Source organism: Mytilus trossulus, chromosome 4, assembly GCF_036588685.1.
Source record: "Mytilus trossulus isolate FHL-02 chromosome 4, PNRI_Mtr1.1.1.hap1, whole genome shotgun sequence".
NCBI classification, from domain to species: domain Eukaryota; kingdom Metazoa; phylum Mollusca; class Bivalvia; order Mytilida; family Mytilidae; genus Mytilus; species Mytilus trossulus.
Window position 1 is genome coordinate 569,391 of NC_086376.1, and position 14,399 is coordinate 583,789.

The 14,399-nt window shown below is 31.6% G+C and overlaps 1 protein-coding gene across 1 annotated transcript in view; it reads left to right on the forward strand.

Annotated features, from left to right (window-relative positions):
* Window positions 1-3,168: 3,168 nt before the first annotated feature.
* Window positions 3,169-14,399, forward strand: part of LOC134714450 (zwei Ig domain protein zig-8-like) — an 88,809-nt gene continuing 77,578 nt past the window's right edge. Inside the window, exon 1 of the mRNA XM_063575694.1 lies at window positions 3,169-3,303. The gene's annotated coding sequence lies outside the window, so the exon portion shown is untranslated. The remainder of the gene's footprint in view (window positions 3,304-14,399) is intronic.

The following is a 14,399-nucleotide window of genomic DNA, read 5'->3' on the forward strand; positions in this document are numbered from 1 at the left end:
GAGGGGATGTAGTTTGTCGCAAGCGAAAACTACATTTAAGATAAACCGCTAATATGATTCCTGAATATGTATGCAAAAAAAATTGAGAAAGGAAATGGTGAATGTGTGAAAGCGACAACAATCCGACCATAAAGCAGACAACAGCCGAAGGTCACCAATGGGTCTTCAATGTAGCGAGAAACTCCGGCAATTTTCCACTGGCAAACAACAGTTCAGCATAAAGCTTAAACCTTTAACGTTCAAACCAAGTCACAAGCAGACAAAAGAAATATTTAAAATCATTAAAAAAACAATGGTCAAGGTGCATGTCATAAACTTACAACAACCAGTGAAATTATCCATCTATCAAAAGACGAGAATACTTAATGCATACATTGATTAAAGGCCGTGTTCACATTGACCTAAATTCGGTGTTGTGTTAGTGTAACTCACACGTAAACTAAACACAATTGCGTTCCCATTGATTAGACCCAATGTTTACATGTAGTTTAAATCATGTTTTACCTACACACAGTCGATAGTCAATGTAGGCCTTGTGTAGGTTAAGTGTACACAAAACTAGGCATTTAGAACATTAGTTTTACCCTTTATATATTCAAGGAGGAAACTATTTGAGTAAAATTGATATTTTTGATAATAATTAGTATAGTTCTTTACAGAAATTGTTGTCTAAATTTTACAGATTTTTTTTGTTAAAAAAAATTAACGTACTTTATTAACCCCTGATCAAGACTCAAAGCAGCATCATTGCCGAACCCATAATTGATTTTCGGGGAGGGGAGCTATTATAGTTAAATACAAAACATAAAGGCAGGGGAGTGGGGGTAGAGATGGTGGGCTATGGATTTTGTTTTAGAAAAAAATGTTTCCAGTTTTTGGCCATGAATTTGTTTTGTTTTTTTTGTTTCACCCTCAGCATTGTCAGCTGCCACTTTATATAATGTTAAAATTGATTTCGACTTGTTATCAAAATTTTTCCTGAAAAAATCTATAGCTTACTTCCCCTACCCTCAACCCCCACCCCTCGCTCCCCCTAAAAAATGAAATAAATAGTTCCTGCCTAATTCATTTAAAAAGGTCTTCCCGAATCGACTTGTCGTACACAGAAATATTCGTGACTGGTCTTTTCTCAAACAACGATTCACGCATAAATGCATGACTAAAAAAAGTGTCAGATAAATGATATGTTTGTCTAGTATCTCAGATCCGTTAAATAACACTTAAAATAAAATAAAACCGCTACCCTATTCCTTAACCAAATACTCTTCGGAGAAGAAATACCATATGAAACAAACAGAAAAGATAAAAACATGAAAAATGTAGTGCTCCCTAATATCTTTTTTTCGTCTGGTAGCACGCTGCTGCAGCTAACGTTTTCTAATGCGTAATCGCTCTAGTATATTCAAACTACTACAAATTATAAAAATGGCTTTAATAAAGTAGCAACCTCTTAACTTAAAAAAGGGGGAGGGTTATTATTTTTTTATCTGAGTCAAATTTTTTTCGCGCGTACGTTTTTATTCCGGTTTTTATTCAAACCTGGTGATCAAATACTTTTCATTATTTAACACTATAATGTATGGGGAAACTCTTGATTCAGAACATTTTTTTTATCATCTGTATGACCAGATTTTTTTTTTTTTTATCAAATTTGGGATCGGAATATTTCCATCCCCCCTTTTGAAGTCAAATGGTCGTTCCCTCACCGCTAGAAAAAATGTCCGAAAACTTTGAATTCAGTTCTACGTAATGAATATTTAAATGACATATAGTTTACAAGTGTGAACAAAACTTATGTACAGGTAGCTAAACAAGGTGTATAGATGTGAACAAATGTAATGTGAAACAAGTGTACATTACGGTAAACTTATTGTAAACATGTTTACTGTACACGGCGTTTGGTGTGAACACGGCCTTAGAGTATCTTAAATGTAGTTTCAAATGAACTTCCATGTCTTGTGTATGCATTCACTTATTTAATAAATAAAGCATTTACTACAATTACGTTTAATTATACTGTGTAGTAATCTATATCCGGTACTTCAACTTCTGAAGTAAAAAATAGAATGATATATTAACCTCTTTGTTTCCACTTGATGGGACTATTTAGTTTGACTCCATGATACAAGGCATCTCTATTGATTAGCTTCATCTTATCACCGACTTTATATGGCCATGGTTTGTCTGAGGGGGTCAGTACGTCAATCTGTATTAACACGATATCAGATTATATTGCCAAACGCTTAAGATTTCTATCGTGAGTAGACGATATATATATATGACAAACTTGACAGCTTTCTAATTTTAATTGATTGAACTGTGTTTATCACTGTTGGCTTTTCAAAGGTGGTTAGTTTTTATATTGGCAGAAGAAGCGGCAAAACCCTGAGGTAACACATGCACTTATCTCAGAAAAACTTATCTGTGCTATATTAAAGCTATATTTAAGCACATATTAAGTAGTTTTTTAGAAACAAGTACCTTTTGAACAAAATCATCGACCTTTGGCAAGAAAATTATCAATATTACACAATTAAGATCGAGGTCGACCGCAACTGTCAGATTCGAACACTTTCAGCGTTTAGAGACTGGTGGTAAGTTGGACTACTTAGCTATAGACCACTTGGCTACCAAAGACCCTGTAATTAAAAGCATTTACACTTTTTTTAAAGCCAAATCAAGATAGCATATTCATGTTTATCATTAGCGTGTTGTGTTGCCATTTTTTGTTTTGTTTTGTCTGTTACAGTAATTCTTTAAAAAATACATTTTAATATATAATTTTAAAGTAATTAAAGGTAGTTTTTCATTGTATACATTGCAAAATCAGAACAAGATTTTTGTTTTGGTCTTAGACTTTTACAACATGTACTGGAATATATTTGTCACCTCCGTAGAAACTTCACACTTGTAAATGATATTGATTTCTTGTGGTTAATTGTACATAGAAACTGATTAAAACAAAATCAAGTTAATAATATAATATGTAATGAGAGCAGCGGCCGGTCACTGGTGTGGACATTTACAGATATTTTCTACAAATGTCATTTTACGCTGTGTTTTGGTGAATAGAAGGTTAATATCGTATGAATATAAAGTTGTTATTATTGATTGCGGAAAGAAAAGGCGACTAATTCTATATGTAATACAGTTGGCTGGATTACCATGGAGTCTAATATCTATATTACATTACTAAATGGTTGATTTTGTCAATAAAGTGGCAATATATTTATTTAGTACAGAATTAGACTGTTTCATTTAATGGCTCTTTATTCCTCTCTGAAATAACACGAAAGTTCTTAGGTAAGTACATCTATTAATTTCTTTATGTTCATATTTAAGAAATAAAATGAAAGTTAAAATCTTCAAATGCAGAATGTTTTTTTGGGGTTTATTGTTATGCATATCAATGAGATGATAACGTATATAGTTAGCTAGGAAATATTTTTGATATGATATATATGTTATGCTTCATAAATTTACAAAAAAATGTAGTTACCTACAATGTACATGTATACTTTTATTTCTTTTTCCATCGGAAGCTTTGAAGACAATCTTGACCTTATATTAACGTGGATAGTCTTATATGGCCTTTTGGGTACTTAGACTCCAAACGGAGGGAAAATCTATCACAATACCTCCCGTTAAGGGTTAAGTATAATAACATCATAAAAATATATAAGAAGAACATAACCCGTATCATGCCAACAACTGGTTGTAGAATAAATGCATTTATTCCGTTGCAAAGACCCTTTGAGTGAATCAATATTGATTCCAGAAAGTGCCATCTTCAGTTACCGGACAACACCATCGTAACTATATCCCTTCTAAATAAGTCTATTTGAAAGTTTGTTCGATTTTAAGGTGAATGACGAAATGTTTGTGTTTTGTATAGAATATTACTATACAAGATTGGATGTGAAATACCTGAACGTATAAGATGTCTGCTAGTTGATTTATATTGACGAATGATGTCCTTGAACCGATGATAAGAGTTAGTAAATGTTTTAACAAGTTTTTGATATCGAAAACACTGATGTAATATTTTCCATTAATTACATGTACATGTACGTTGTATGTGACGTTAGCTTGCCTCAACTAAAAACTCCACTTTGCTTCAAAATTTTCAAAACTCTTCGCAAGTAAGACCTATTTGTAGGTTTATCAATATGTTTTTTGACAAAAGGAAAACACACCAGAGATTAACCAATTTGATTGCATACGATGCTGCTTCTAAATAGCGCGGTTTGAATACTAACTTAACTAAAGTGATACGTGAAAAGACTTGTTTTTGTTAAAATTAACCTGACAATGCTTAAAAACTGTATGAACTCTTTAAATATATAAAACTGGTTAATCGTCATTTCTTAAAACGACACACAAGATGATAAACACTCAAATCAACAGAACCCTGAAGATTGATATTATGATTTCTTAAATAAAACAAATCAACCTTAGCAACTGCATGCATCAATTCTGTCACTGTTGACACATGAGATGGGAGTACTTGGCTCTATTTCTTTCTATATAAATGTCAATTTATACACGGAAGTTCTTGGCTCTAACCTACCCTGCTAAAGGTTGATCGACACATGAAAATATATTTTGCTTTCACCTATCCTGATTTGCCGGTAGATCGTTTGACACATGAACACATACTGGGTTTCCATTTCTTTCCTAATATAGTTTGGTCGAAACATTAGACTATTTTGATCTCACTTTTCCGATAAGGGTCGGTTGATGCAATACAACATTTGCCTCTCACCTTTCTTCTAAATGTAGGTAGAAAAATTAAATGTAAATGGGCTCTCAGCTTATCTGATCAACGTCGATCGATGCATAACACATTTACACACTCACCTTCCTAATTGGGGTTCAGGAGCCATTTGTTTGAATTTCTATGAATAGTTTGCTCCGTAAAATATCCTCATGGATGTCCAAAATTAAGAATCTTGCCAGTGGTTGATCAATGTTATATCCTAATATAGTTTTTTGTTAAAATGTTATGTTTGTGGTTAAATAGCTATCTTGATTTTCTTTAAACTCATTTTCAAAAGGTTTGGAAAAAGAGATAGCAAGGTCCTGTGTCTGACAAGTACATTGTATGTATATACAGATGATTTGTTGTCTGTCATTGAATATCATGATTATTTGTTCGTCGTTGAGTGCTGTATTATAGACGTATAAAACCTTTAACTTTTGACATTGATAATACTAAGTCTAAATTTAAATATATATCTCTAATAAAACATCATGGCGTACATATAGTATCCGTTTTTATAAATTTGGCAATTCATTACCTCTATGAATGTATACCACAGACTCTGAACATTGTAACACACTTCTTATACATGTAGCAATAGAATTTTGGCATTTTTTTTTAACTATATACGCTAGTGACTATACGTCCATGCAAACTTTTACTTTCCGAGTTAATAAGTGGACGAAATAAATCGTTATATGTTTGTGACGTTGGCGTAGTCTTTTAAGATTAATAACTTGACCTTTAAAGGCTGCTGGTGCTAATAGTATGTTTAGGCCCACAACGTGCGTGCAAATACCATTAACAATACGAATCTTTAACACATTTTCTAATATTGTCTGAAAGCAAATATGATGAATTACCAACCAACAAATCAATCGCTGTAACGACACCAACTATATATTGTAAAAAGCATTATAAGCTTCAGGCGTTTCATCTAATATGATGAATAACCATTATGAAGAGATTTTTATATAAATGACATCTCGTCTGTGTGGCTTTTTGTCTTCATTTGGACATCCCTATGGTATTAGCTATAATGGCTTTAAAGTGCAAAAGCATGCCATATCGGCTAACACGACGTACTAAGATGGATGAATTCGGACAATAAAAACATCAAGTCGTCGCAGATACCAATCGACTGACAAATGTTTCTTGGAATCAAAGTCTTGTAAAGGTGTATATTGATGATTATTGTCGCAAACATTATTATTAACATGGCGATGATAACGAAAGTCTTGTAAAGGTGTATATTGATGATTATTGTCGCAAACAGTATTATTAACATGGCGATGATAACGAAAGTCTTGTAAAGGTGTATATTGATGATTATTGTCGCAAACATTATTATTAACATGGCGATGATAACGAAAGTCTTGTAAAGGTGTATATTGATGATTATTGTCGCAAACAGTATTATTAACATGGCGATGATAACGAAAGTCTTGTAAAGGTGTATATTGATGATTATTGTCGCAAACAGTATTATTAACATGGGGATGATAACTAAGGTAGACTAACAAACAGTATTATTAACATGGGGATGATAACGAAACTAAGGTAGACTAAGACCATCAATCTTCATGGTTTAACCATTAGTTTTTTAACTTGAGAAATGTTCTTATCTCAAATATGGAAGCTCGTTAGACGTTGTCTTTCTATTACAAAGTTTAGAGTTTGATAGAAGATTGTTGGTATATTCTTTATCAAATATTTACACAACTTAATTATATTCGGAACGATAAGGTTCTTACACACTTGCTTGTGTTTGAAAACCGCTATTGACCATTATACGTCTGTTCATTGTGTTGTGTTGTCTGGAAACTTTCTCATAGTTAATGCATCAAATGGAAGATATAGTTTCCATATGCAGGTGCTGCTGCTGGAATTTCGCCAAGGTCTATATTAGAAAAAAATCAAATCATCTCTTTCAACTTACGTTTAGTTTTCAGACGGGTCTCGTTGTCATTTTCCAGATATAAAACACACCTAAGTGTATCTGTGGTGTCCTTAGATTCAAAAGCAATGTTGTCCTTAGATTCAAAAGCAATGTGATAGATGCGACTAACATAGTGTCGATTTGAGCGGATATAAAAGATACGCAAGGTTTTTTTTTTATTTTAAATGCGAAGCTCCTGTTTGTAGACCACCAGGAAGAACAGGAGCACATGTTGGCCCAAGAAGACTGCCGACTGTATGCTGAGAACAAAAGCATTCCCGAAATATAAGTAAATCATGTTAAAAAGACTAACAAAGACCAAAGACTTCTGATTTGGGACAGGCGCTAAATTGCGGCGGAGTTTAACAGGATTTTTGAGATTTCAACCCTTCCGTTTACCTCTAGCCAATGTATAAAAAAAAATGCACAACAATACGTATAGTAAAACTCAGTTTAAGAGAAGTCCGAGTCCGATGTCAAAGTATGAAACAAAAGAAAATAAATGTGTTTAATTCCGATGCAAAGACTCTATACGTGAATCAATATTAAAGCCCAAATAAGCAACCTTTACTGACCTGGCAACAGTATCGTACATGTATCTACATCCCTTCTAAATAAGTAGGTTTAAACGTTTTGTTAGCTTTAGAGGTGAATACTGACATATGTGTGCTTTGTAAAGTTTATTACCATAAAAGAATGGATGTGAAATACGTTTACGTATAAGATGTCTGCATGTTGAGTTTATTTACGAATGATTTCCTTATACCGATGATAACATTTAGTAAATGTTTTGACTTGTTTGTGATATCGAAAACCTGATGTAATATTTTATCAGTAATACACAAATTTCTCTTGATAAAATATGATACGTTGTTTCATACACGAGCAAATCATATAAGTTAAGATATATATTATAAACACCATAAGACGGTTACAACGGAATGTCACCATCTGAAAATACATGGTTAACGATAGGAAATGAAAAATCATCTCTTTTATCATATTATTTTGTATTAAGCTTCCCATTGATATAGATATCAAGATCGAGGGAAGGGCAGTGGTCATTGTTAGTATAAGGTTTATTTAATGTAAGTTCAACAGGATAAATTTCTTTAGTATAGATACTGAAATCGTCATTATTGAGAGTCAATATATTATCCAAATATCTAAAAGTATTGTTTATTTTTTGTATGAAATGTTGTTTCGATAGGTCTTTGTTTATTTTAGTCAAAAATTATAACTCATAACAATACAAAAACAATTCCGCAATAAGTGGTTTACAGTTATTCCTCCATGGAATTCCAATAACTTGACGATACACGGAATCTCCAAAGCGAACACAAATGTTATCAAGTAAATATTCAAGCGCAGATATAGTTTCAAAGCATGTCCAATCAACATATGTGTTGCTACTACAAAATGACCTAAAGGAGTTTAAACATATGTATTCGCATTCAGACTTTTGAAATGCCCAATTAATTAGTGATGTTATATTAAAATATATATATATGTCGTGTACAAGCTGCGGTTTTGTACAGGTTATAACATGTACAAAAATATTGTACATGTTATAACTTGTATAATGCAAAAATACAAGTTATAACATGTACAAAAGTACCTCATACATGTTATAACCTGTACAAATTAAATATTGCTTAAAAATGGTTTTAACTTGTACAAAATCGAGAAAAAATAAGGATATGTTTTTATTATCGCAACAGATGATATTGACCTCAATTACATTTTCATAACTTCTTTTATTATTCCTTCATTTTAGTGTGTTTTGTCCTTTTTTTATACAATTAATGTCCAGGGGTCGGTATTACGAAGCATTCTCAAGACCTGTCATAAGATATATCTTAGGCCATGTCTTATGATCCTCTTATAACTATCTATGGACAGATTTTTATTTGATGAATTATATGTGTCCACTTTGAAGGCAATAGTAAAATACTTTCATTCTAGTTGACACTCAAAAACATAAGAGGATAGCCAGGTACAAATAAAATTGGGAATTGAAATGGGGTATGTGTCTGAAAGACAACAACCCGCCATGGAGCAGACAACATCCAAAGGCCACATATTAATCCTTTTAAATTAGACAATATACTATTTAAAACATCAAAATGACATTCGCCTCATGCAATGATTCTATAGTTTATAAAAAAGATTGAGTTATCAATTTACACAAGTCATGCTGAAGGCCAAAAATGTTGAAGAGTAGATCCAAAGATATTGATAATGAAGCGTGGTCCAAAGAAAACTATTACAGCTCTCTCTTTCTTTTACAGAGTAAGCATATAAGACATTGTTTTGTACTATAAAATGAGAGGAGTATTACCCAAAATTATTAGGCATCGTTCTTAAATGTTTTGGAAGAATTTAGTTCCTAGTAACTTATGTAATTGCCATTGAGGAAATGCAAGCTTTAAGTAAATAGTTTCACACTTATTTAAGCCACGAAGGACTGCATAAAACATAAAATTACATGAAAACACATTTTCCCAACTTTAGTCATGAAACATATACCGGTATTTCTGAAACTTTGTGATCATGTCCCTCTACAGAAAAAGACACGTTCTGGCCTACTTATTGTTGTGCATTATGCATTGGTGAATTTAAATGTATATTTTACTTCATTAAGATTTATTTTTAATTTTGTACAAGTTAAAACCATTTTTAAGCAATATTTTGTACAGGTTATAACATGTATGAGGTACTTTTGTACATGTTATAACTTGTATTTTTGCATTATACAAGTTATAACATGTACATTATTTTTGAACATGTTATAACCTGTACAAAACCGCAACTTGTACACGACATATATACTATTGAAAAAAACCCAGATAAATTCTAAGAGTTTATTACGTTGCAAGAGAAAATTTAGATTGTGTGTACTCTGAGATATCTGAGGTATTTGATACACATAATCCTAGACTAGTTAAATGCGTTGTCTAAGCTTATCGTTGTCTTCTTTTTAACGTTTGTACGATTGTCATGCGTAAACCAATACTGAACAATTTGTACTTCAAAGATGCGTCTTTCAGTCTGAAGAATTAGTACGCTCGTTATAGTTAGACCCTTTGACTTAAACTTTTTTAACATGAACGTAGCAAATAGTAAGTCATACATTTAAATTAGAAACTTGTGCACGTAAAATAAGAAGGTAAAGACTTCAAAGACGTCAAGATTAGAAATTCGTACAATACATGCAAGCTTGTTGTTTAAATCGTTTAGCGGCAAATGTGTAGTATATATCAAAACAACTCATCATAGATACCAGGACTAAATTTAGTATATACGACAGACGCGCGTTTCGTCTAAAAAAGACTCATCAGTCATCAAATAAAGGCAACTGTAGTATACTGCTGTTCGGAAGTCATAAATCGATTAAGAGAAAACTAAAACTGAGGGAAACACATCAACTATAAGAGAAAAACATCGAAACAACAAAAACACTTACGTGCCACGAACAACCATAATTGAACATTTTATGAATAAGGAAGTTAAACCAAATAATGACATCGGTACATTCGTGTGAAAATGAGAGTTTCTCCGTTTCATTTCACGTCTACCAATACCAACCAGTCTGAACAGTGTGAAGGGCAATTAGATCAGATAAACTAGCTATAAATTGTAAAGACAGTTACAGGATTGCAAAAGAATGGCGAAATGTACGATAATACATGCTGATCTTTGATAAAAACACAAAACAGTTCTATACGGTATATTTGTTTAATTGTAAATACACTTTATATAATCAAATACTGTTATGGTCAATTTTAGGAAAAGTAAACCTTTTCATTTAAAAGTACAAATGTGTAAGAAACTATTTTGAGCAAAAAGGACAGGAAATATTAATTAAGTCTTCTATATTTATAAAGGAAATTAATGTTGCTTTATTTTTGGTAATACTTGTCTGGGTCAATACTGCTATCTCTACTATGCTACATTTTAGATGTTACATTACGTTTTAACACGCAATAATCTATGATTGTGCTAATGTGATCAACATTAAATCATTTTATATATGACTTTTAGGGTCTCTCATTGGCCTACATCGTAAAATTATAATTGTTTGTACATACTGAACCTAAAGCTAGTTTTATGTCTCCACTGCGGTACTATATAAATAATGACATAACAAGGAAGTAATATCAATGTTTATTTACGACTTGCAATGTACTTTATGATAAAAAAAAAACAGCGTATATTATCAAGTTTTGATTGTACGCTGACGAATATTGTCACTTTCAAAAGTAGTCTATACTTTCCCCAAAGGTACCATTGACCCAGTGTTTTTCAATACTTACATACTCGTGATACAGAGCTTTTTGTCCGTGATTTGCATTTGTCCGGATATGGTTAATTTGAATGTACATTTTCATATCGAATTTTAAAAGAAAATTATACGATGATGTTAACTGTTCTGTTAAGGTCATACATGTATTTAGATTGCTGCTCTGGAATATTTTATTCATTTGGTTTTTTATACTTTTCGTCTCGATGCTATCTGATGATGGTTATTTCATGATCACGTGTCCAGCTATTATAAATCGTTATCACACGTTTCTTCCTAATGAAACAAAGCTTAGAATACATTACCGACAATAAGATAGTACTTTTATTCACTGTCCTGTAAAAATATCAACGTATACTACGTCACACAGAGGTATTTAATCTGCTCAATTTGAAATCTGTTGGATAGATATCTCCTTTAGAAATCTTATCATAATATCTTCTTGTTTTATATATAGTTTTTTATTTGATTTCGTATTGTCATATAAGTAAAACATGATACATGTGACAAATATTATCGACATTCAAGAAACAAACATATGGAGAGTAAGATGTTTTAAAATGTATTTCAATTTACAGATAGAAACAAAAACTCTTCATAAAAACAAAAAAAAACAGAAAACAGAAAAAGGATTCTACTACAAACACGAGCATATTTGAAATACTTAGCAGGATAATGATTAAAACTATTTTGAAGAAGCGGATAGGGTGTGACTGTGTGTTTACAAAACTTAAGATGGCTTAAGAAGGTTCTGATTACAAATATAAGTTATCTTATACAACTACTTTGTCTTTTGTTGCAAAAGGAACAATTGGAAATTAATTTACATATAAAATAGTATGTGTGAAAAAGAATGTGCAACGCGGGAAACATTGGACAACCATTTATTCATTAACACCAAAATGTAAGATGTTGACTTTTGTGTTAAGTTCGTGCGTGTTTTTTGTTAGCTTCTCATTTGGCTTTTAATAGTTTTGTTCACAAAACTATCTGTTGATGGTTGTTGCAGTGATTTGTAATCTGCTTTCAGCATGTCATTTTACATTATTAATAAGTAGTAAAATGTTACCGGCGTCTAATCTATTAGCCAGACGCGCAATTCGTCCACATTAGACTCATCAGTGACAACCAGATCAATATCGTCATAAAGTCAAACAAGTACAAAGTTAAAGAGAATTGATGATCCAAATTTCCAAAAAGTTGTGCCAAACACGACTAAGTTAATATATTTCCTCAGTTTTTCAAAACAATCATAATTTTGTAAACAGAAAAATTATAAAAATGACCATACAATTAATATTCATGTCAACACCAAAGTACTGACTACTTGGCTGGTGATAGCCTCGGATACGAAACGTCCACCAGCAGTGGAATCGAATCAGTGGTGTAAATAGTTATCAAATGTACCAGACGTATAATTTTATACGCAAGCCTTTCGTCTTCCTAAGACTCACCAGTGACGCTCAGGTCAAAATAGTTAAATTAAGCAAGTGAAAAGTATGTTTCTAGTACAATATACTTTAAACTGTAGACAAAAATCAGTAGACGAATGTTAAATAGATACCTTATGATTTGACAATAAAAATGGTCTCATACCAATTGAATTTAACCATGCAATGAATTCTAGTATGTAAAACAATAAGCGTTGGACATTGTATTTCTGTTGTTTTTTTTTTTAATAAAATGAACTTACAAGATGTGGGCTGTTTTGTTAAGGTAATAGATATTTGTGTTTGCTAATTTTTTCATTTCTTTTGTTCTTAATACTTTTTGTCTCAAAGATATCTGTTGATCGTTATTTCAAATATGTCTACTGATGATTATTTCATGATCACGTGTCGCGTGCATATAAACCGGCATCACATATTTGTTTCTTAATAAAAGCAAGCTTAGAATACTTCACCTATCGACAATTATTATAGCATGATACCTTAATGCACTGAATTGATATAAAATAAACCTTAATTCATGCAAGGGTCTTCATTTGAAATCTGTTGACGAGCTGACTGGTTGGCAATCTTACCACATCTCCTTATTTTGAAAATAAATTCAATTGATTTGTTTTTGTTTTAGAAGAAAAAACAAAAATGATACGTGCGACAAATAATTGCAACATCATGGACAATAAATGAAACGTGCGATGTTTCAAAAATTTGTATTTTATAATTACTCAAACAGTATTTAATAAATTCTTCAATGAGATAAGAAAAAGAACGCCTCTTCGAACACTTGAATACTCAACCAACTGACTTCGATGATGACACAAGAGACCTCTATATATTGGTAAGGATTGGAATGCGTGTTAATATAACGTGCATCACTTTCATGGGTTTTAATGCATGGAATTATAAGATTGGTTAATCAGAAAACATTTACCGTTTGAATCGTATGTATATATTTTCCCATTGAGCAATCTATCTGTAGACAAAGTTAAAATAAATTATATCTTTGAAGAACTTTGATAGAGTCAACAATGAAATCTGCTCTCATACCAAACAAAGTTGACACAATTTGAGAAATATTTATAAGTATACATTTTTTTTTTACAACGGGTTTGTCTTGTGTAGTCAGAATGTTGATTTATAATAATAGTATAAATTTGGCTATTTGAAAACAAGTGCAACTCGGGGACATTTATATCAAAATTAGATAAAACGATTTTGATTGTTTTGTTTAGCTCTTAAATGATTTTTTTCTTCTCTTTGATGCTTTTTCCTTTTTTTTCTTCTTTGTTTCAAAAGATTATTGCTGAATAACGTGTCGTGTAGATATAAATCTGTTTCATGCGTTTTTCTTAATAAAGACAAGTGTAGATACTTCACCTATCGACAATACAATTATACCTCTATGCACTGTACAGTATTGATAAAACAAAAAAGACAGAACTAATGTAGGAGTCTTTAATCCTCTTCTTTTGGAATCAGTGTGATAATTGTTTTGTTAGCAATTTTATCACAATTCCTTATCTTATGAATAATTCTATTTGATTCTAAAAAAAAGTATTGTTATATAATTAAAAAAATTAAAAACTTATTACAAAAACGTCAACATCATATAATAAAATATGGAAAATACGATGTTGTATAAGTTAAGTCAATAAGCAAATAGCATTTAAACGTTACTGTCAACAAGAAGAAAAAAACCTAGTGCAAACATGAGCATATTAAACTTTTTGATCTCGATGGTGAAACAAGAGGCATTGAAACTTGGGTAGTATGAGGCTGTGTTAACATAACATGCATCACTTTAAAAGGGTTTTAATGGATAGCATTATAAGTCATACCAAACAAAATAGCACCAGGCAATGCACGACTACCATATAAATTAAATCTCTGCGGCACATTTTACAATGTTCAGACACAAGATGAGAAATAATTCTTAAACTTAAATTTTAT